The 22303-nt window shown below is 44.6% G+C and overlaps 1 long non-coding RNA gene across 1 annotated transcript in view; it reads left to right on the top strand.

Annotated features, from left to right (window-relative positions):
- The first annotated feature begins 493 nt into the window (after positions 1–493).
- LOC124594634 overlaps positions 494–22303 on the top strand; it is a 308490-nt gene continuing 286680 nt past the window's right edge. Inside the window, exon 1 of the long non-coding RNA XR_006978152.1 lies at positions 494–729. This is a non-coding gene — a long non-coding RNA (uncharacterized LOC124594634). The remainder of the gene's footprint in view (positions 730–22303) is intronic.

The following is a 22303-nucleotide window of genomic DNA, read 5'->3' as shown; positions in this document are numbered from 1 at the left end:
CGCTATGCACATACTTCATGCCTTGTTCCTCGAAACATAATAAAACGTAGTTACAAGATTTTGCTTGCTTGGTCGGTGTGATCTACCGTAACAAATCTGTATTTACAAGATTTTTATTGTTTAACAGGTGGTCATAACGACTCAGACTTATATTTAAATATTTTTTAATCTCATTGGGAGCGATGAATACAGCCGTAAAACTGCCAGCGAGCCGCAAATCCCTTTCTCAGGCAGAAAGGCAAATACCGTATTTTTGAACTTGGAAGATCACGAGCTAGCAGCCAACAATGGCAATTCAGCATACTGCGAATCAAAGCATTGTTGTGGTGCAGACGATGGCACCGGCCGCCCGCCTGCACGCATCGTATTTTCACCTGCGAGCGGGGTGGGAGGAGTGTTGGTATCTGTCCGCATACTCTCTTTGGTGGCGGCGCATCGGAGTGCAGCTGGGCGGCCGCCCCGCGCTGCCAGTCTGCTTCCAACTCCTGCACGTCGCGGACGGACCAGCGGCAAACGGCAGCTCGTCTCTCGTTTTATTGTCTCCGTCGCGTACTAGTAATAACTCATCCGAGGCGACTGCCACTGCCCGGTGTAGGCTTTCACGCTCTGAAGTGTCAGTGACGTTTGCGTCAAAAAAATACCGCATTTTCTGTCAACTGCCGCGGGCCGAAATTTCGTGTCTCTTGCGTGACATTACCGCTCAGAGAGGATAATTTGCAGCTGATTAAGGTAAGAATTATTTTATACGGTGAACATAATGTTCTTCAAATACCGACTAGTAATAATTAGCTAGCGATAACTCTCTTTGGTATGACTTTGTCGAGTTGATTGTCTTTAACGCGACGTCTTTTTTTGTGTGAAACCAAGGACAGTAATGAACACTTTCGAATCTTGTAAACATTATAAGACACACATACGGGTCTCTTATGAAGATCCTCTAATTTTTTTTTGCGTTTGAAGCTACTCGAAAGTGATATGTTGCATCGGACACACTTCGTCATTTGACGTTGACATCTGCGGACGAAATTCCACCTTAAAAAAAAGAAATGGGCTCATGTCGAGAGGAGCTGAAATCTTTCTCGCAATGCCCAGTTCTTTCGCCAATGCTGGAATCAGCCGGCAGATTCGGGCCCAGTCCAACATCCACATCATAATGGCTACTGTAACGTGCGATTGATCAATGGAACACGCAACCAACTAACTAACCATTCCATTTTCGAATGTATCAGCAGCTTTACCTCAATGCGACGCTAATATAAAGAAGACGGCTCCTGTTTATCTTATCAGGCAAGAAAAATAGAAAGTAGTCAACTAGGTTTGCACCAGAACGCGTCAGCAATCGAATCGATGCTGGTTAGAAAACGATATTAATTTACCAAGCATACTCCTACTGCTGATAGTGTTCTTTAATCTTCCTTCGCCATGTGAGACGACAGTCTTAGCAATTTTTCAAAACTTTCGTGGAAAACTGGCCCAGGATGACAGTGCAGTTAATGTTTTTCGCACACAGAAAGGGAGAGGAGGATATCGACAGGGGATCTAACCTCCAACTTGCTGATTTCAAAGCAACGCAGCCACGCAGAATAGAAGTGTCGCGTTCAAAACGTGGATGCTTTCCTCGGCATGTAGCTGGAGACGCCTACAACAATTCGTGTGGCGGCCATTATTGTTGTGCAGCCAGACACTGCGATGTGACGAATGTTCTCCGCAGAGGCACAGCTGCCGGACACCGGGTTCACTTTCGCCGTCGGCAGGGCGACGTGTTGGCTGTGGCTACCTGTTGCTGCGGCAGGATGCGGGGCCAGCCATTGTCTGGTGCACCGTGCGCGCCAAGTCGCGTCGCCGTGCCCACCCACAGCCTCGCGTCCGCGTGCTGTTAGTCGCGCTGTTTCATACTTCTTTTTTAATATTATATGGGCTACCGGTTGTTATATTCGAACAGCAATAATCTGCAGCATTCAACCGTTTTCTGTTCTGCACGCGACTTTACCATGCGTTTCGAGAGAGACGATGCTCTTATCATCACGTTGTCAAGCTTAGGTCATGATATATGTAACTGAAACAGCAACAAGTATGGTTTAACAAGGTTTATTTGGGTCAAATCATAACCAGTTTCCGACTTTTTTAGAACTCCATCTTCAGACTGTTGTTGCACATTTCATTTTGTTTTCTCGCTGGGGCCTCGTTCTGTATCTGTTATTGGTTTCCTGTACTGGTATAGACAGAAAGTTTTGGTTCACTATGTGGTAAAGTTTACGGTAGAGTTATTTTTCGTGATCTCTTTCAAAGCATTTATGAAGAGGTTTTAAAAGTTATTAAAACGTAAAATGTGGTGAAAACATATGTGCTGAATGCTTCTATGTGACGAAATCGCCCTGTGTTTCTGTTGTGTTCGCTCCACGGAATCATGCAGTACCTAAGTTTTCACCACATTTCACGTCTTAATAACTTCTAAAATCCCATCATAAATACTTTGATAGAGGTCGTAAGAAATAAATCTATCATAAACTTAACCATATATTGAACCAAAGATATCCGTCTATCCTGTTGTTGTTGTTGTTGTCGTCTTCAGTCCTGAGACTGGTTTGATGCAGCTCTCCATGCTAATCTATCCTGTGCAAGCTCCTTCATCTCCCAGTACCTAATGCAACCTACATCCTTCTGAATCTGCTTAGTATATTCACCTCTTGGTCTCCCTCTACGATTTTTACCCTCCACACTGCCCTCCAATGCTAAATTGGTGATCCCTTGATGACCGCATCTCGTGGTCGTGCGGTAGCGTTATCGCTTCCCACGCCCGGGTTCGATTCCCGGCGGGGTCAGGGATTTTCTCTGCCTTGTGATGGCTGGGTGTTGTGTGCTGTCCTTAGGTTAGTTACGTTTAAGTAGTTCTAAGTTCTAGGGGACTGATGACCATAGATGTTAAGTCCCATAGTGCTCAGAACCATTTGAACCATTTGATCCCTTGATGCCTCAGGACGTGTCCTACCAACCGATCCCTTCTTCTTGTCAAGTTGTGCCACAAACTTCTCTTCTCCCCAATCCTATTCAGTACCTCCTCATTAGTTACGTGGTCTACCCACCTAATCTTCAACATTTTTCTGTAGCACCACATTTCGAAAGCTTCTATTCTCTTCTTGTCCAAACTATTTATTGTCCATGTTTCACTTCCATACATGTCTACACTCCATACAAATACTTTCAGACTTTCAGAAACGACTTCCTGACACTTAAATCTATACTCGATGTTAACAAATTTATCTTCTTCAGAAACGCTTTCCTTGCCATTGCCAGTCTACATTTTATATCCTCTCTACTTCGACCATCATCAGTTATATTGCTCCCCAAATAGCAAAACTCCTTTACTACTTTATGTGTCTCATTTCCTAATCTAATTGCCTCAGCATCATCCGACTTAATTCGACTACATTTCATGATCCTCGTTTTGCTTTTGTTGATGTTCATCTTATATCCTCCTTTCAAGAGACTGTCCATTCCGTTCAACTGCTCTTCCAAGTCCTTTGCTGTCTCTGACACAATTACAATGTCATCGGCGAACCTCAAAGTTTTTATTTCTTCTCCCTGGATTTTAATACCTACTCCAAATTTTTCTTTTGTTTCCTTTACTGCTTGCTCAATATACAGATTGAATAACATCGGGGAGAGGCTACAACCTTGTCTCACTCCCTTCCCAACCACTGCTTCCCTTTCATGCCCCTCGACTCTTATAACTGCCATCTGGTTTCTGTACAAATTGTAAATAGCCTTTCGCTCCCTGTATTTTACCCCTGCCACCTTTACAATTTGAAAGAGAGTATTCCAGTCAACATTGTCAAAAGCTTTCTCTACAAATGCTTGAAACGTAGGTTTGCCTTTTAATCTTTCTTCTAATATAAGTCGTAAGGTCAGTATTGCCTCACGTGTTCCAACATTTCTACGGAATCCAAATTGATCTTCCCCCAGGTCGGCTTCTACCAGTTTTTCCATTCGTCTGTAAATAATTCGCGTTAGTATTTTGCAGCTGTGGCTTATTAAACTGATAGTTCGGTAATTTTCACATCTGTCAACGCCTGCTTTCTTTGGGATTGGAATTATTATATTCTTCTCGAAGTCTGAGGGTATTTCGCCTGTCTCGTACATCTTGCTCACCAGATGGTAGAGTTTTGTCAGGACTGGCTCTCCCAAGGCCGTCAGTAGTTCTAATGGAATGTTGTCTACTCCCAGGGCCTTGTTTCGACTCAGGTCTTTCAATGCTCTGTCAAACTCTTCACGCAGTACCATATCTCCCATTTCATCTACATCCTCTTCCACTTCCATAATATTGTCCTCAAGTACATCGCCCTTGTATAGACCCTCTATATACTCCTTCCACCTTTCTGCTTTCCCCTCTTTGCTTAGAACTGGGTTTCCATCTGAGCTCTTGATATTCATACAAGTGGCTCTCTTTTCTCCAAAGGTCTCTTTAATTTTCCTGTAGGCTGTATCTAACCTACCCCTAGTGAGATAAGCCTCTACATCATTACATTTGTCCTCTAGCCATCCCTGCTTAGCCATTTTGCACTTCCTGTCGATCTCATTTTTGAGATGTTTGTATTCCTTTTTGCCTGCTTCATTTACTGCATTTTTATATTTTCTTCTTTCATCAATTAAATTCAATATTTCTTCTGTTACCCAAGGATTTCTACTAGCCCTCGTCTTTTTACCTACTTGATCCTCTGCTGCATTCACTACTTCATCCCTCAGAGCTGCCCATTCGTCTTCTACTGTATTTCTTTCCCCCATTCCTGTCAATAGTTCCCGTATGCTGTCCCTGAAACACTGTACAACCTCTGGTTTAGTCAGTTTATCCAGGTCCCATCTCCTTAAATTCCCACCTTTTTGCAATTTCTTCAGTTTTAATCTACAGTTCATAACCAATAGATTGTGGTCAGAGTCCACATCTGCCCCTGGAAATGTCCTACAATTTAAAACCTGGTTCCTAAATCTTTGTCTTACCATTGTATAATCTATCTGATATGTTTTAGTATCTCCAGGATTCTTCCATGTATACAACCTTCTTTTATGATTCTTGAACCAAGTGTTATCTATGACTAAGTTATGCTCTGTGCAAAATTCTACCAGACGGCTTCCTCTTTCATTTCTTAGCCCCAATCCATATTCACCTACTATGTTTCCTTCTCTCCCTTTTCCTACTGTTGAATTCCAGTCACCCATGACTATTAAATTTTGGTCTCCCTTCACTACCTGAATAATTTCTTTTATCTCATCATACATTTCTTCAATTTCTTCGTCATCTGCAGAGCTAGTTGGCATATAAACTTGTACTACTGTAGTAGGCGTGGGCTTCGTGTCTATCTTGGCCACAATAATGCGTTCACTATGCTGTTTGTAGTATCCTAGCGGATACAAAATGAGGCACCAGCAAGAAAGTAAAACCAAACGTATAACAACCATCTGAAGATGAATGTGTAAAAAATCCGAGACAGTCATGGTTTGACAAAAATAAACCATCCTTGTGCTTGGTTGCTGTTTCAGTTATAAATTTACTGTATTACAGCACGGTCTCAACATGTCAATTTCCGACAAAAAAGCGTTATCTCATGAGGTTAAAACGCTAAAAAGTCAACCAACACAACTGCGGCTTCTGTACCGTATCCTATTGTATTATATGAACGCCCCAAATGCGTTGGTTGACTTTTTGGTATTTTAGCCTCACGAGCTAAGCTTGAAAATCTAATGGTGAGAGCACTGAGTCTTAGACGCGTTTTTGAGTCGTGCGAAGAACTTATTGTTAGCTCTGTGAAGTCATTGCCTTTGCTCAAGTTTGTTATATTAAGGGCCGTCTTAATCCTATCATAACGGACGTGATTCACTATAGATGTTGTCATAATAATCATCCTGTAAGTGGTGTCTAAGTAAATTGATAGGCTTAAATACTTAACAGCATCATACGCAGTAGCCCACATCATATTGATTATATATGACTATTTACAGGTACTTGTGCTTCCAGCTTATTAATAGAGCTGAATGTCAGTAATTCCAAGGTTAAGGTCTCATACGCTGTACGATCACATTTGAATTGGCTACACTTTCACACAGTGCTTTGTGTACAATATTATGAAAAGAATAGATTGCTATTCACCACGTAGCGGAAATGTTGTGTCGCAGATAGGCACTTCAAAAAGACCACGAAACATGTAAGCTTTCGGCCAGAATGCCTTCTGAAATAAACAACACACACATTCATGCCAACACAGCTCACACTCGTTTTTGGGTGAATGTTTGTGTGTGCGTGTGTGTGTGTGTGTGTGTGTGTCTGTGTGTGTGTGTATTGTCTATTTCAGAAATAGGCCTTTTGGCCGAAAGTTTACATGTTTAGTAATCTTTTTGTTGTGCCTGTCTCCGACTCACCATCTCCGCTATATGGAAAATATCAGTCTATCCTTTTCATAATATTGTCATTATTCCATCTAGTGTTTTCCATTGTTTAATAGTTTGTGTACCGTTTACGAATGCCAAATAGCAAAATGCTACTTTGAACTTGTTTATCACGACAAATTGTGAGCCATTCTACCTCCAACAGGGCGTCGTCCAATTCTGGCAACGAATCAACCTATGTCTGATCATTTGTGACAAAATTGTGTGCTGGAGACTCAAATCCAGACCTCAGCCCTAGTACTCTTCCGATTGAACAGATCCGAGCACGCCTTACAGACCAATGCACTGGCTGCTCTACGATCCGATCTGCCACTGAGGATTACGTCAGTGGTTTTCATGTGTTATACCAAACTCACAGGGTATCAAAGCCGGCGTTCGAGATTCTGTGTGAATCAAACTCTACGGCTCTTGACAGTCTTTCGTTTGCAACTCGGACGCTGAAAAATAGCTACTAATTATCGTTTTTAAAATGCAGTTTAGTGAAGATCGCATTTGAAGTTTTATAATATTAAGGATCAGCTACACAACCTCGGCTACACAACCTCAGCTACACAATTTAGAACTGTAAAGCAAACATGAAACATTACTAGTAGATCTGTGTGTGTATAGTTTCGATAGTACTGAAACCAATACGTCTCTTTCTTTCTCCCTCTCTCTGTGATACGAAATAAACGTAAGATAGAAATATTAGTGTGCTGGAACAGACTCTTCAGCGATACGTAACGGAGCACAAGTGTTGTGTTCCCCTTGTAAAGGAAGAAGATCACCAAGCAGCCAGATTGTTTATGAAATTTATTATGAGACCGGTTTCACAGCTTTGTAGCTCCGTACTATTTTACCCATGCTCGGTCTTCAAGCTCTGTACAAGGCGTTGAAGTGTTCTTCACAATATACGTGCTCTTACATAAAGTAATACAACGGTAAAAGAGATGAACTTGTAGCCGATGTACGAATAAATAGTGTGACATCTTATAACAGGTGCTTTGTGGGATAGAGGCTACCTCTCTGGAGCTATCTGGTTAGCAGATCAGTGACTGGAGAAATAAGCAGGAGAAAGCGAATGGCAGCGTGAACGGGAGAATCTTGGCGCCGATGAGTGCCAGCCGATGTTTCTGACGCTGTTGTCAGCGGGATCCTATGCCTGTCTTACGGGCACATATTTCAGCACTCAGGCGTGAATACGAAATAATTATTAGCGTACTGGAAGACACGAATGTTGACGAGGCTTCGCTGGCTCTCTTGCCTGCAGGCCTGTAAGCAGTTCTGCAGGCGGGGCTGCAACCTGTTCTCCCGCGAGGCTGCGCCCGCTGCGCGCAGCACCAAGTGAAAGTTGCGCCCCCTGGTTATTTCCAGCATTACGGGCACGTCACAAACATATCCTTCTTTGACGAAGTTGTACACTTACCATATTTTCGGTGGCTAGTCATCATGGACGTGTTAATGTTTCCTATAATTACAGCAGTAATGAAAAACAAATATTCTGTTGTACATTTTATGTGTACAGACTGAAGCTGCGAGTGAAAATTTGTACCAAGACCGAGATTCGAACCCGGGTCTACTGCTTACCAAGCAGTTGCGTTAGCCACTAAACCTGCCTCGCGGGGTAGCCGTGCGGTCTGGGGCGTCTTGTCATGTGTGTGTGTATTGTCCTTAGAGTAAGTTAGTTTCAGTTAGATTAAGTAGTGCGTTAGCCTAGGGACCGATGACCTCAGCAGTTTGGCCCCATACTCGTTACCACAAATTTCCAAAGCCACTAAGCCCCCTTGACATATCGGTTCACACAACTGCACTGATTACCCTGGCACGCCTCCCTCCTCGAGCCAAATTCTCACTCCCGCTCTGTCTATTTTTAAGCCCCCTTACACAGCAACAGAATTGCCGAGGCTCTCCATGTTCTGGAATAGCAACTCACAAGGGAACCTCCCCAGCGCACCCCCCTCAGATTTAGTTATAAGTTGGGACAGTGGATCGGCCTTGAAAAATTGAACACAGATCAATCGAGAAAACAGGAAGAAGTTGTGTGGAACTATGAAAAAAAAAAGCAAAATATACAAACTGAGTAGTCCATGCGCAAGATAGGCAACATCAAGGACACTGTGACCTGAGGATCACCGTGGTCCCGTGGTTAGCGTGAGCAGTTGCGGAACGAGAGGTGCTTGGTTCAAGTGTTCCCTCGCGTGAAAAGTTTAATTTTTTATATAATCAACTTCGCTCATCAAAATTCCACGACATGTTCAGATTTGCTTGGACATTGCAGGATTTGACGGTCTACACACGGAAAAATTTTAAAACGTTAAAAACATTTGTTTTGACAGAGCACAGGGAAAACTGTGCGACTGTGAAACTGTTGCATTCATTTGCTGCAGTTTATGTGACAAACTCTTATGTTTTCATAACTTTTTTGGGAGTGATTATCACATCCACAAGAAAACCTAAATCGGGCAAGGTAGAAGAATCCTTTTACCCATTCGCCAAGTGTACAAGTTAGGTGGGTCGACAACATATTCCTGTCATGTGACGCACATACCGTCACCAGTGTCGTATAGAATATATCAGACGTGTTTCCCTGTGGAGGAATCGGTTGACCTCTGACCCTGCGATCAAATGTTTCCGATTCCCATTGGAGAGGCACGTCCTTTCGTCTACTAATCGCACGGTTTTGCGGTGCGGTCGCAAAACACGGACACTAAACTTATTACAGTGAACAGAGACGTCAATGAACGAATGAACAGATCATAACTTTGCGAAAATAAATAAAGTATTCGCTCGAGGGAAGATTTGAACCAAGGACCTCTCATTCACGCTAAGCACGGGACCACGGCGCGCCTGGGATCATACTATCCTTGATGTTGCCTATCTTGCGCATGGACTACTCAGTTTGTATATTTTGCTTATTTTTTTCACAGTTCCACACAACTTCTTCCTGTTTTCTCGATTGATCTGTGTTCAGTTTTTCAAAGCCTATCCACTGTGCCAACTTATAACTAAATCTGAGGGGGGTGCGATGGGGAGGTTCCCTTGTCAGCATCGAACGTAAATGGGGGACCCAGCCTGAAAATCAGGAGCAAGTACTTACAGAAATGAAATGACGCAGTTTCAGAGACTTCGCTGGTGACATACATATATGATTTTACATATATGTATGAGAGTTTGGTTGGAGCAGGGAGGCGTCCCAGGGTAGTCCGTGCCGCTGTGTGAAACGCTGCGCCAAGGTGGTGTCTAGTCTTAACGCACCTGCCTAGCAAACAGAAGATCTGGGTTCGATTCCCAGCCTTGGAACAAATTTCACTCTCCACTTCAGTCTCTATACATAAAATTGCATCTGTATAACACTAGTAAAGCCTCTGAAACTGTGTCATGTCGTTTCTATTGTACAGTATATCGGGTCACACAAATAGTATCATGGCCAGTTTCAACTGATTAATAAATCGTTAGATACTCTGTTTTAAGTCGAAAGAAAAAGGGCATTGGTAAAGCACTAGAAAAGTAAACTAGATTCTGTACACTATATAACGTACTCAAGTGCTTATAATAGTACGTAGAATTTAGCTGGAATTATAATTTAGTTTCTTAATACCTTTCCTAATACCTTACTATCTCCCATTTCTTCCTTTTAAACAGATCATCTGACGGCGACTTACCACACAGTCGAAGCTGGTCATGACACCATTTCTCCAGACAGGAAAATGCAATAAAAAGTGTTTTTTTTTTTACATTAGGCAGCATGTCTAGTCTGTGAGAACCCTAACCAGTGAGGCTGGAGCCGAATGTTTTGTAATCCACAGAAGCGGAAGAATAGCAGTCCATTGTCATTTATTGTAAGCTGCTCCGTGGTCTTGGTGGGAATAATAATTGTCGGTAAGGTATGAAAGATAGAACTGCGTAGTATCACAAATTGATGTTTCATGTTGATTAGCATAGTTCCTCACGAGAAAGGTAATTTACACGTGGTGTAACACTGCCGAAAGAGAACAGCACGTCAGAAATTCAGTAACACGCAAACAACATGCTGTCATTACCCAACACGTTTCGAATTTCGTTATTGCTGTCATTGATGCACCGCTACTTACAAATATGATACATGCTGAAATAATAATTTGAAGCATTATCAAATCATTACTGCATAGGGCTACGGAAGTATACAGCAGAGCGTTAGAAATATTTTACCTCTAAGGTATACAGCTGGCGGCGTATGCATTATTAGGGATGCTGAATGAGGTTAGTAAACGCTTCTAGTCCAGGTGGTATTGGTTTAGCGAAGTATTAGAAACAACAGGCCAGTAGCAACAAAATGAAGATATTTATAGTTCAACGTATCTTCGACATAGTCTTCCGTTAGTATAGGCCCCTATACGCTAATAGCTTTCTGACTGCCCGACGCAGAAAATAGGGAGGTATAAAAGCTGATGACTATAAATTATAGGCCTACATTTCGTTTAAGTTGATGTAGCATGTTTCAATATATGCAGCTACGCAATTGTACAGAAACTGCAGTATAAATATGTCCCTCAGTATTCTGCATCCTCTTGAGAAACTCTGAATGGTGAATTCATTTTCACCCAGATACTACGTTGCTGCACAACAGACGCACCTATAGCAGTGGGCTACATTCACGTGCACGCATTGCAAACTTCTCTTGATTTGTAAATAAATGGTACGCATTGTGACATACACAGTAGTTGCTGGTTTATTAATCTGTCGCACTAAAAACTGCCAACTCAGTAACAGGAAGGTCGACGGACGCCTGACTAATGCGAATTATTAACTTATAATAATTAAGACGAGTGACGACTGTAACCAGGGGGGAGGGAGGGCGTAGCTTGTGGGAGAAAGTCAATCTGTCTTCTTGACTGACAGCCATTTATGCACCACACTAAGAAAAATCGCAATCCAATGAACCGTAATGAGTTGACGCAACCACTGGGCAGTCCCGCCGCGCACAGTTCAATTCTCTTCCTTGAACAATGTCTGGATCGTGGCCAACAATGACACTTCCGCCTTTCGCAGAGAATTATGCATTTTCTTGGCAGTGAAACAGCAACGGTAGTGTATTGCCAAGATTGTAATCAGTCACGGTTGCACTCTTCCTCGGGGCCTTTCGTTACTTCACACTGTCAGAGTAACGCAAATACAACTGAATCTTTATTGTAATTACATATTTTGTGAAATAATGCCGCGAAATTTTATAAGATACTTCAGTTACTCCAGGGCGGAACAACTGACCTTGTTTTTTTTTTCAACGAAACTTCGCGGTCCAAGATTTATCCAAACTGTAGATGAGTACTGAAGGTGATTAACGAACCGTCGATTCTTCCCAATCCTTGCCAAAATGGACCACGTACATTCTCTCTCTCTCTCTCTCTCTCTCTCTCTCTCTCTCTCTCGCTCTCTCTCTCTCTTTGCCTTTTATTTTTTTTTTCAATCCAGATTCCAGTTCACTGAAGTTGGGGTAACTGAGCTTTTCATAAAACTCATCTCGGTTAATCAGCTGACTGGCGTTGCCAAGTTATCTTGTTGCCATTCTCAGGCGATCCGACCGGGAAAATGTAAAATCACAAAGGTGTTGCCTCGTTAGGAGTGGCACGCCTAGTATTTGCTTTACATCGAAAGAAAAGTAATTAAAAACTTTGGTAGGGATTGTTACGGCTTGGTCTGTGCTAACTTGCTACTAGATCAATACGTCGCAAGTAAAAATGTTCAAGCCTGACCTCCCTCGGCACGTGCCATCGAATGGATGAATAGTGTTTTTCTGCACATTTTGGGCACAATGTATCGGTGGTATGTCGCTGTGGTCTACGAAACATTCCCACACTCATAGGCCAATTCTGGTCGTTCGCGCAATACATCTACATCTACGAGATTACTCTGCTATTCACAGTAAAGTGCCTGGCAGAGGGTTCAATGAATCACCTTCAGGCTGTCTCTCTACCGTTCCATTCTCAAACGGCACGCGGGAAAAACGAGCACTTACAACTTTTTCTCTGCGAGCCCTGATTTCTCTTATATTACCGTGCTGATCATTTCTTCCTGTGTAGGTGGGTGCAAACAGAATGTTTTCGCAATCGGAGGAGTACAGACGCACGTCAAGATCGACGCATTGTATGAGCAGCGATGGCCGACCGAACATCACCCAGGGAGGAAGTCCGGGTTCATGTTGCATTTTCTGTGTCCCTGAGGACCATTGGAAAACGGACGCTTGCAGCAGGATCACGTCTGCCTCTGGACAGGTCATCACTGACGCCGCCGAACACGGCTGCTCAGGTGTTTTGAAAGAGTTCACTGGTGAAGGGAATGGCACTCTGTTGCCGTCAGTGAAGAGAGTAAAAAATGTTGTAATGTGTGTGAAATCTTATGGGACTTAACTATTAAGGTCATCAGTCCCTATGCTTACACACTACTAAACCTAAATTATCCAAAGGACAAACACACACACCCATGCCCGAGGGATGACACACAGATCCCATGCCAGGCTTATAAAAAAACGGATCTGTTGGCAGTGTGTCTGTGTAATATGAAATTACTAATATCGTAGTTTTTACTGTTCCGTACCGTACCTCAAGCGGTAAGAACGGAACACTTACGCGATCACTTTGTTGCCGTCCATCTGTCTGTCGGACTGTTCAGAAACCTATTTCTCAAGAACCGGTAGACGTATGAAGTAGAAAATTTTGTCACATATTCAGCTCTAAGGTTCTCTGGCGATGTAAATAAGTGAAGCTTCTAAGTTGGTGCAATCAAAAGACACGGCCATTATGTAATATATTTTGTATTTATTACTCGCAAACTTTAGTTGTATTTAAAAAGGCTAACGATACAATTTGGATTATGGCGATGCTAAAGCACCTATTAATGCTCATTCAAATGTAGGTGTTATACGAATCCATGTCCATCAAAGCTGCTGCCAAAGTTATTAAGAGGCCAGTACTATTTTAAGACAGATTTAGCTGTCACTTACCTGCAGTTAATCTTAACACAAAATCAAAGCGTTTTATCCTACACTGCTGGCCATTAAAATTGCCACACCACGAAGAGGACGTTCTACAGACGCGAAATGTAACCGACAGGAAGAAGATGCTGTGATATGCAAATGATTAGCTTTTCAGAGCATTCACACGAGGCTGGCGCCGGTTGCGACACCTACAACGTGCTGACATGAGGAAAGTTTCCAACCGATTTCTCATACACAAACAGCAGTTGACCGGCGTTGCCTGTTGAAACGTGTTGTGATGCCTCGTGTAAGGAGGAGAAATACGTACCATCACGTTTCCGACTTTGATAAATGTCGGATTGTAGCCTATCGCGATTGCGGTTCATCGTATCGCGACATTGCTGCTCGCGTTGGTCGAGATCCAATGACTGTTAGCAGAATATGGAATCGGTGGGTTCAGGAGGGTAAAACGGAATGCCGTGCTGGATCCCAACGGCCTCGTATCACCAGCAGTCGAGATGACAGGCATCTTAACCGCATGGTGTAACGGATCGTGCAGCCACGTCTCCATCTCTGAGTCAACAGATGGGGACGTTTGCAAGGCAACAACCATCTGCACGAACAGTTCGATGGCGTTTGCGTTGTAAGCGTGTATTCGTCATCGCCATACTGGCGTATCACCAGGCGTGATGGTATGGGGTGCCATTGGTTACAGGTCTCGGTCACCTCTTGTTCGCATTGACGGCACTTTGAACAGTGCACGTTACATTTCAGATGTGTTACGACCCCTGGCTCTACCCTTCATTCGATCCCTGCGAAGCCCTACATTTCAGCAGGATAATGCACGATCGCATGTTGCAGGTCCTCTAAGGGCCTTTCTGGATACAGAAAATGTTCGACTGCTGCCGTGGCCAGCACATTCTCCAGATCTCTCACCAATTGAAAACGTCTGGTCAATGGTGGCCTAGCAACTGGCTCGTCACAATACGCCAGTCACTACTCTTGATTAACTGTGGTATCATGTTGAAGTTCGCAGCTCGTGGTCGTGCGGTAGCGTTCTTGCTTCCCACGCCCGGGTTCCCGGGTTCGTTTCCCGGCGGGGTCAGGGATTTTCTCTGTCTCGTGATGACTGTGTGTTGTGTGCTGTCCTTAGGTTAGTTAGGTTTAAGTAGTTCTAAGTTCTAGGGGACTGATGACCATAGATGTTAAGTCCCATAGTGCTCAGAGCCATTTGAACCATTTTATCATGTTGAAGTTGCATGGGCAGCTGTACCTGTACACGCCATTCAAGCTCTGTTTGACTCAATTCCCAGGGGTATCCAAGGTCGTTATTACGGCCAGAGGTGGCTGTTCTGAGTACTGATTTCTCAGGATGTAGGCATCCAATTTGCGTGAAAATGTAATCACATGTCAGTTCTAGTATAATATATTTGTCCAATGAATACCCGTTTATCATCTGGATTTCTTCTTGGTGTAGCAATTTTAATGGCCAGTAGTGTAGCTTCTCCTACTACGTTTTTACATAAACTGACGATGCCTTATAAGGGCGAAACAGGTACTCATTAATAAGTACAATCTCGCAACAAGGGCTGTTTTATTCAGAGATATTCATAACTGGTTGCTGTATCAGACAGCCAAAATGGAGTGGTACCAGTGTAGCAGTTTCGAGTACAAATTGATATGTAGCTGGATGATGGATCGTGCGCTCGGCTGTCGGCGCCCTTGTGGAGCCGGTGCAGCTCTTGCACCTGCGGGCAGGGCCTGACGTAGGATGGGTCGTAGAGCGCAGAGCGGTCTCCGGGCCGCGGCAGCTGCTCGTGAGCCGGTAGGCGGGTCCGCGTCTGAGGGGAGCCTGTGTCAGCTTCCGGTGGAGGCGCGCCGCCTTGCTCAGTGTCGGGGTGCTCGGTCGGTGGCCGCCCTCTTCCGGCCGCCGTCGTTCCCACCTCCGGCACCGTCTCAGCCCGTAACGGCTGCGCTGCTTCAGATGGTAATCGCAGACTCGTGGATGCAGCTGGGAAAGCCAGAGCGCGGCGCACGTTTCTCCCCGCCAGTGGCAGGTACCGCTATCCGCCATCTCAGATCGCCTGTTCTGCTCCCCAGCCGCTTAATGTGGAACCTGCATTACCCGAGATCCCAGGTTACAAGCACGGCCGGTATCGAGAGTTAAGAGAAGTTCATATCGAAAACTGGAGAGGTATCTCTCGTCCGTCATCGAAGCTTCCGTGGCGTCGCGCGAAATCACACGCGGTCGTGGTTAGAAGCGACGCCCTTTTGTCTATGTGCGGCGCGAACTGCTCCACAGATTTGAGATTAAACCGTTATGGGCAGATGTGGGCCAATTTCTTACACATGTAAAACCAGCGTAATATAAACTGATAGGGTTAAATTTCACAGCTCAAAAGTTACTATAGCTGGAGTCATGAACGATGGCGGTCGAGTTTAGGCACGTTCTGCACTCCTACGTCACGTATTCTCCGACAGCCAACTATTGTTCAGCATGTTCTGAGCGCTCTGCTGTGAGTGCTGTAGTCGCTGCGAGCATTAAACGTGATCGTGGCGAGTTGTTCAGTGAATTTCGATTCCATTCGTTGCGAGTTGTCGTCGCTGATTGTGGTGGTAAGTCATAAATTCTGCATAAGCAAGCGAGAGACATCATTTGCAGGATATACGCTTTATTCAACCGGGAAGCACGCGCGTGCGCGTACCGCAACTGTCGCTTGGAATCGTCAACAACGCAATCCGCGTCCATGTCTCGACGTGCGCTATCCGCTAAAACCGCTAACCCTGTCAGTTTATTTTAGACTGGTTTTACATCGTTCGTGTGATGATGAGGTCCCATACTCTGAGGAGCGTAGAGAACGATGCGGGAGACCCGCACCGCCGAATAGACAAGGTCGTAGCGGAGGTGGTTTGCCATTGCCTTCCTCCGACCGTAATGAGGATGAATGATGATGAAGACATCACAACAACGCCCAGTCATCTCGATGCAGTGAAAATACCTGACCCCTCCGGGAATCGAAGCCGGGACCCCGTGCGCGGGAAGCGAGAACGCTACCGCAAGACCACAAGCTGCAGACCATCGTTCGTGTATGCGACTATAATTAAAACCCTGTTGCTATCACGTAAGATTCCGAGACCCGAGCACTGAACTGGAAGGATTGGTCGCTAACAGTTCAATAAATCACCTTCAGCTGGCTTTCAGCAAGTGTCGTTGATAACCTGCCAAAGCCGTCCTCACACGCGACAAGGGCAGCTAACGTTGACGTGGTCGCCGACGGAAATACAACGCCGCAAGACACAGCGCCGTGACCACACGGGACTAAGTAGTTAACTGATTTTGCGGTCTCAGCGCTCTCCAGCGGAAGTTGTCTGCTTTATTTGGTTCGCAAACGGCACAGCTTGTTTACGAAAATTGATGTGCATTAAGTTCCTACGTCAGCTCTATGTAAACGTACATTTTCTTCCTTGTCCATGTGCAAGTCATCTTGTTCTGTGTGCAGCATGCATAATCAAAAACTTCTATATCCGTGAACATGTAATAAGACGAAAAGGAAAGGTAATGTCCATTCAGTAAGGGCATCAGCTTATTAAAGTTCAGAGAATCGAACAAAATCGTTCCTGACACATAGTGCACTTATATTCACATTACATGAAATATTATTTCTATTAATTTAATAGAAAAGTCCCACAACCCCTTAGAAAACGCGAAAGTGGAAAAAAGATCAGGGACGCAAACCCACTGATCACTATTTGGTAACATGGCGCAACTATTAACTACGCTATTCAATGAGCGACCTTGTATTTTATGTTACAGTCTTCTGAAGGCTTTAATCGCCGATACGTTATTAACTGACATTTATTATACCAAATCTACAAAGCACGACAGGTTTTTGATGAATTTCGAATGTGCCGTTGACTTAAGACGGGAAACTTTCATAACACGACAGTTATAATACGAAAATAACCAGATATGGAAATTCATTAACTACCAATATGACTTTTGAATAATGACGCTTTCTCGAGAGATTCAATGAGTTGGCACTTAGAAACAGCATATATTCACAGTGTGCAACCTGCACCGCTTCAGTTATAGTACAACACTCAGCAAATATGGGCTTCAACTGAACACAACAAATGGAATACGGCGCCTCGCAAGCGCTACTTGTGACGTAGAGTGCGTTATTGCGTTTTAGGGGTCGCAGAACTTATTTTGTATTTCAGTGACATACTAGCTCCTTAACGAGAAAAAGCGGGAAGTGGCGTCACTAAACACGTAGAGCGCCACGTCAACTGTAGCTTACTCGTCCAGAGTGGCGGTGGCTTAACATCTTACAGCAGGGTCATAGTTCAAAGCCAGAAGGAAAAAGGGTCACTCAAAACAACATGACTCTCAGATTTGCACAGAAACGGCACATATTACTTTGAGTTTTTAAGACAGTACATATTTGAAGAACAGAAAAAATTTTGTATGTATATCTTGTTACCATATGCTGTGGATTGCCTGGACTTTACGTAATTTAACACAGTTGTTTTGTTTCATAGTTTGTCATGTGCAACCATATAGACTTTGATGCAGAACAGTTATTCACTTCGAAAATTTACAAGTGGCTATGTTATGGTGGTTCTCCTATTGACTAATACTATGTAGAAAATTGTGTGCGTTCGCAATATGTTAGACTTACTTTTGCTGGTTTCCCATTACCTTTACTGTGAAGGTCTGCGCTAAGTAACTTTTCGTGTCACTGTTAAAACTACAGAAACAAGATGGCGGACAGCTGAACAGTTGAATGTTTTCTGGGCAGGAGTTGAATCTTTGTGGGGTATATCTGTCATTTTGTGTGTGTGTGTGTGTGTGTGTGTGTGTGTGTGTGTGTGTGTGTGTGTGTGTGTGTGTGTAGGTGGATGGGTGTAAGTTTTATTTATTTAATTACCTCTTTTTTATTTTATAGAATCCGCGGCCAACTTGTCTCTCAGTCTCGGAAGCGGTCGCCGTAACACGCGCGACTAGACGGGCGAGTAGCTCAAACGGAGAGGTTGTATCAGCCGTCATAGGTAGTTTCTAGATCTTCCAGTAGGGCACGCCTGTAGACAACTTATTTCTATAAACGAAGAACATTTTTTCTTCTCAATATGAATGATTTCTCTCTTCAGTGCAGTGTTTTGGGGTTTGAAAATTCCTGGAAGACGGCTGGGTGTGGCGGACGGGGACTCGGATTCGTGTTCTCTGCTTTCGCAAGCAGAGCGTTCTTAGCCGCTCTGTGTTCGAATCTTCGTACTACAAAATAACACCCGATGGTACCGGTAGTCAAGCAGTGCGTACTGTTTAAGTCAGAAACGTTGAGAATTCACCACGTGGAGCCTGATCATGTTTTAGATGTAAACGTAGGCTTCTGTGGCCGTTGTCGCTGTCAATAGATTTCTTCAGGGTGACCGCATTGTCAACATACAAAATTCTCCGACGTTTCGGCCACTTTTGTAAGTGGCCTTCCTCAGGGTCAGCAAAACGCCATTCAGAAAGCCACTTGCAACACTGGCCGAGACGTGGGAGAATTTTACATATTGACAATGCCGTCACGTAACCTAAAGAATTTTATTGGCCATGTTTTGGATGATTGGGATCTATGCCTTATTTTGGGTCTCTGAAGAAAAAGTGAATACCAGCAGCTTACATCTTAATTTCACGGCCCCTCACTCTAGAAAAGCCGGTAGAATCCGCGGAAATCTAGTATAGGGCTCTGCATCAGTGGATAGTAAGGCCACCCACTACAGCACGGAGACAGCTTCCAGGCACACACACGGGCCAGAAACTTTCCACGCTTGCAGCGGGTAGCAGGCAGCAACTGGAGCGGAGGCCTTGGTCTGCCTCTGCAGCCACGGGCCGCCCACCGCCACCTCAAGGCTGCGCAAATGTCGCGCATACGACAGACAACACACGCGACACCTTCCACTCGCCTAGCCGCTGCTACTGCCTACACTCTGTTCCCGACAGATACCTCGAATTGTGTGTTCAATTAAAATAACCTACCTTTCCCGCGCTGTAACGTGGTATTTTCAAGACACCTATTATCCTTATCAACCGAGGCACTCAGAACCATAAGGGTCCCAAAGCACAGAGACAACGTTTTGAAAAAAAGACGTAGATGTTTCTAAAATCAAATTTGTGGACAGACCAGGTTCTACTTGTTTTCTAACGAAGTCTCGACAACCTATATTTCCTATTAAAAAAGTACCACACTGTATGTTAGGTAATTTTTATTAATGTTTGGGATTATTATTATTAATGTTGGTTCATAAAATTTTCATATGTAAGCTAGTGTCAACAATGTCTTTTTGACTTTTTTATGGTTTGTACTGGCCATTAAAATTTCTACACCACGAAGATGACGAGCTACAGACGCGAAATTTAACCGACAGGAAGAAGATGCTGTGATATGCAAATGATTAGCTTTTCAGAGCATTCACACAAGGTTGACGCCGGTGGCGACACCTACAACGTGCTGACATGAGGAAAGTTTCCAAACGATTTCTCATATACAAACAGCAGTTGACCGGCGTTGCTTGGTGAAACGTTGTTGTGATGTTGTGAAAGGAGGAGAAATGCGTACCATCACGTTTCCTACTTTGATATAGGTCGGATTGTAGGCTATCGCGATTGCAGTTTATCGTATAGCGACATTGTTGCTCGCGTTGATCGAGATCCAATGTCTGTTAGCAGAATATGGAATCAGTGGGTTCAGGAGGGTAGTACAGAACGCCGTGCTGTATCCCAACGGCCTCGTATCACTAGCAGTCGAGATAATAGGCATCTTACCCGCACGGCTGTAACGGATCGTGCAGCCACGTCTCGATCCCTGAGTCAACAGATGGGGACGTTTGCAAGACAATAACTATCTGCACGAACAGTTCGACCGACGTTTCCAGTATCAAGGACTATCAGCTCGGAGACGATAGCTGCGGTTACCCTTGACGCTGGATCACAGACAGGAGCGCCTACGCTGGTGTACTCAACGACGAACCTGCATGCACGAATGGCAAAACGTCATTTTTTCGGATGAATCCAGGTTCGGTTTACAACATCATGATGGTCGCATCCGTGTTTGGCGACATCGCGGTGAACGCACGTTGGAAGCGTGTATTCGTCATCGCCATACTGGCGTTATCACCCGGCGTGATGGTATGGGGTGCCGTTGGTTACACGTCTTGGTCACCTCTTGTTCGCATTGACGTCACTTTGAACTGTGGACGTTACATTTCAGATGTGTTACGATCCGTGGCTCTATCCTTAATTCGATGCCTGCGAAACCCTACATTTCAGCAGGTTAATGCTTTCCGCCAATTCTCTGCGCTAATCTATAGCTCGTTGTCTGTGCCAAAAGGTTGTCTTCATAGCCAGCAGTACATGGGAGCAGAGATCAATATCAGGGTAGCCAATTATGGGCTGAATTGTCGGTGATCAAACACTTCCCATCGAAAACGCTGCAGGTGCATCTTCATTGCCCATGCAGAGTGCGGCCGAGAATTGTCGTGTAGAACGAAACGCCTGACAGTTATGTTGTGTGGTTTGCCTTGCTTCAGGCGAAATCTTTCACCAGGCACTCATGCTTTTGCGGGAGACACTACTTTCTAACCATCTTTTCGCACTCACTGTGATTTCAGAACTGAAAAGAGCAACGTGATGCGATCGACGGGCATACTAGACGTAGTGCCCAACGCGTCTGTGCAAAGCTTCATGAGATTTTCACTGTATTTTCCATTTCGTGCCGGATCGGACTCTACTTTCTGAATAGACCTCGCATCTGCACATGCAGAGGAGCGCTTTAAACTGAAACGGCAAACGCTATCGAAAACAGATGTAAGATTTGACAGCGTTCTTAAAAGGTTTGGGAGAGAGTCCTTGAATTTTTTTCAAGGCCACAATGAGTTTTCCAAGCCTCACGTTTTCTTTAACGCCAGTGAGCTTAGGGAACTGGACTATTGCCTGAATTTGTCCCACAATATGATTTTCTTTTTAAATGCGTCCCAATTAAATCAGAAAGAAGTAGTTTCTCCCCTTACAGTCTCTTACTGTGTCGCCTGTTTAAGCTAGTAGAGGCTCTGTAATGGTGTGTGGCGTGTGCAGTTGGAGTGACGTGGGACCCCTGATACGTCTAGATACGACTCTGACAGGTGACAAGTACGTAGGCATCCTGTCTGATCACCTGCGTCCATTCATGTCCATTGTGCATTCCGACGGACTTGGGCAATTCCAGCAGGACAACGCGGCGCCCCACAGGCCCAGAACTGCTACAGAGTGGTTCCAGGAACACTCTTCTGAGTTTAGACACTTTCGGTGGCCAACAAACTCTCCAGACATGAACATTATTGAGCATATCAAGGGGCTTGCCCGCATCGCGTCAATAACAATTCTGTGACAAGTGGGTCGTTGTTATTTAGCAACTGAAGCAGTATTAAGGACGTTCTGAGTTAGTCCAGCAACTCGCCTGTTCGCCGTTCTGTGGCAGTGAGCGCACTTCTGGGAGCTGTAGGCGTCTGCGGCGGTGAGCGCCCTCCTAGAAGCTGTAGGCGCCGGGTCAGTCTGACCACGAGGCGTGCCGCAGGTCGCTTTACGGCGCCACCTTATCGCCGCCAGACCCCGCAGCCAGTAATGACTTCTCATATGTGCGGGACGCCGCTCCTCGTTTCCTATTAGTTGTGTTTACTTAAAGGCCTTAGCCATTATCGTTACGTTAAAACAATTGCTTCCCATCCTGTGAACACTGACTACTCCTTGCTATCTGGTAAGCTGCGTACGGCCGTAGCCAGCGACTGTTCAGGTGCTATTCGGAGAGAGATTTTATGGAATCCGTATCAGCAATCGAGGCCCATTATTACACTAGAGTGGCTGTCACGAAATCGCTCAAGGTCTCACCCGCTTGCTGCAGTCCGCCGGCACTAAGC

Source organism: Schistocerca americana, chromosome 2 (genome assembly GCF_021461395.2).
Source record: "Schistocerca americana isolate TAMUIC-IGC-003095 chromosome 2, iqSchAmer2.1, whole genome shotgun sequence".
Taxonomy (NCBI): domain Eukaryota; kingdom Metazoa; phylum Arthropoda; class Insecta; order Orthoptera; family Acrididae; genus Schistocerca; species Schistocerca americana.
The sequence above is the reverse complement of the archived record's forward strand: the minus strand, read 5'-3'. Positions and strand labels throughout refer to the sequence as shown.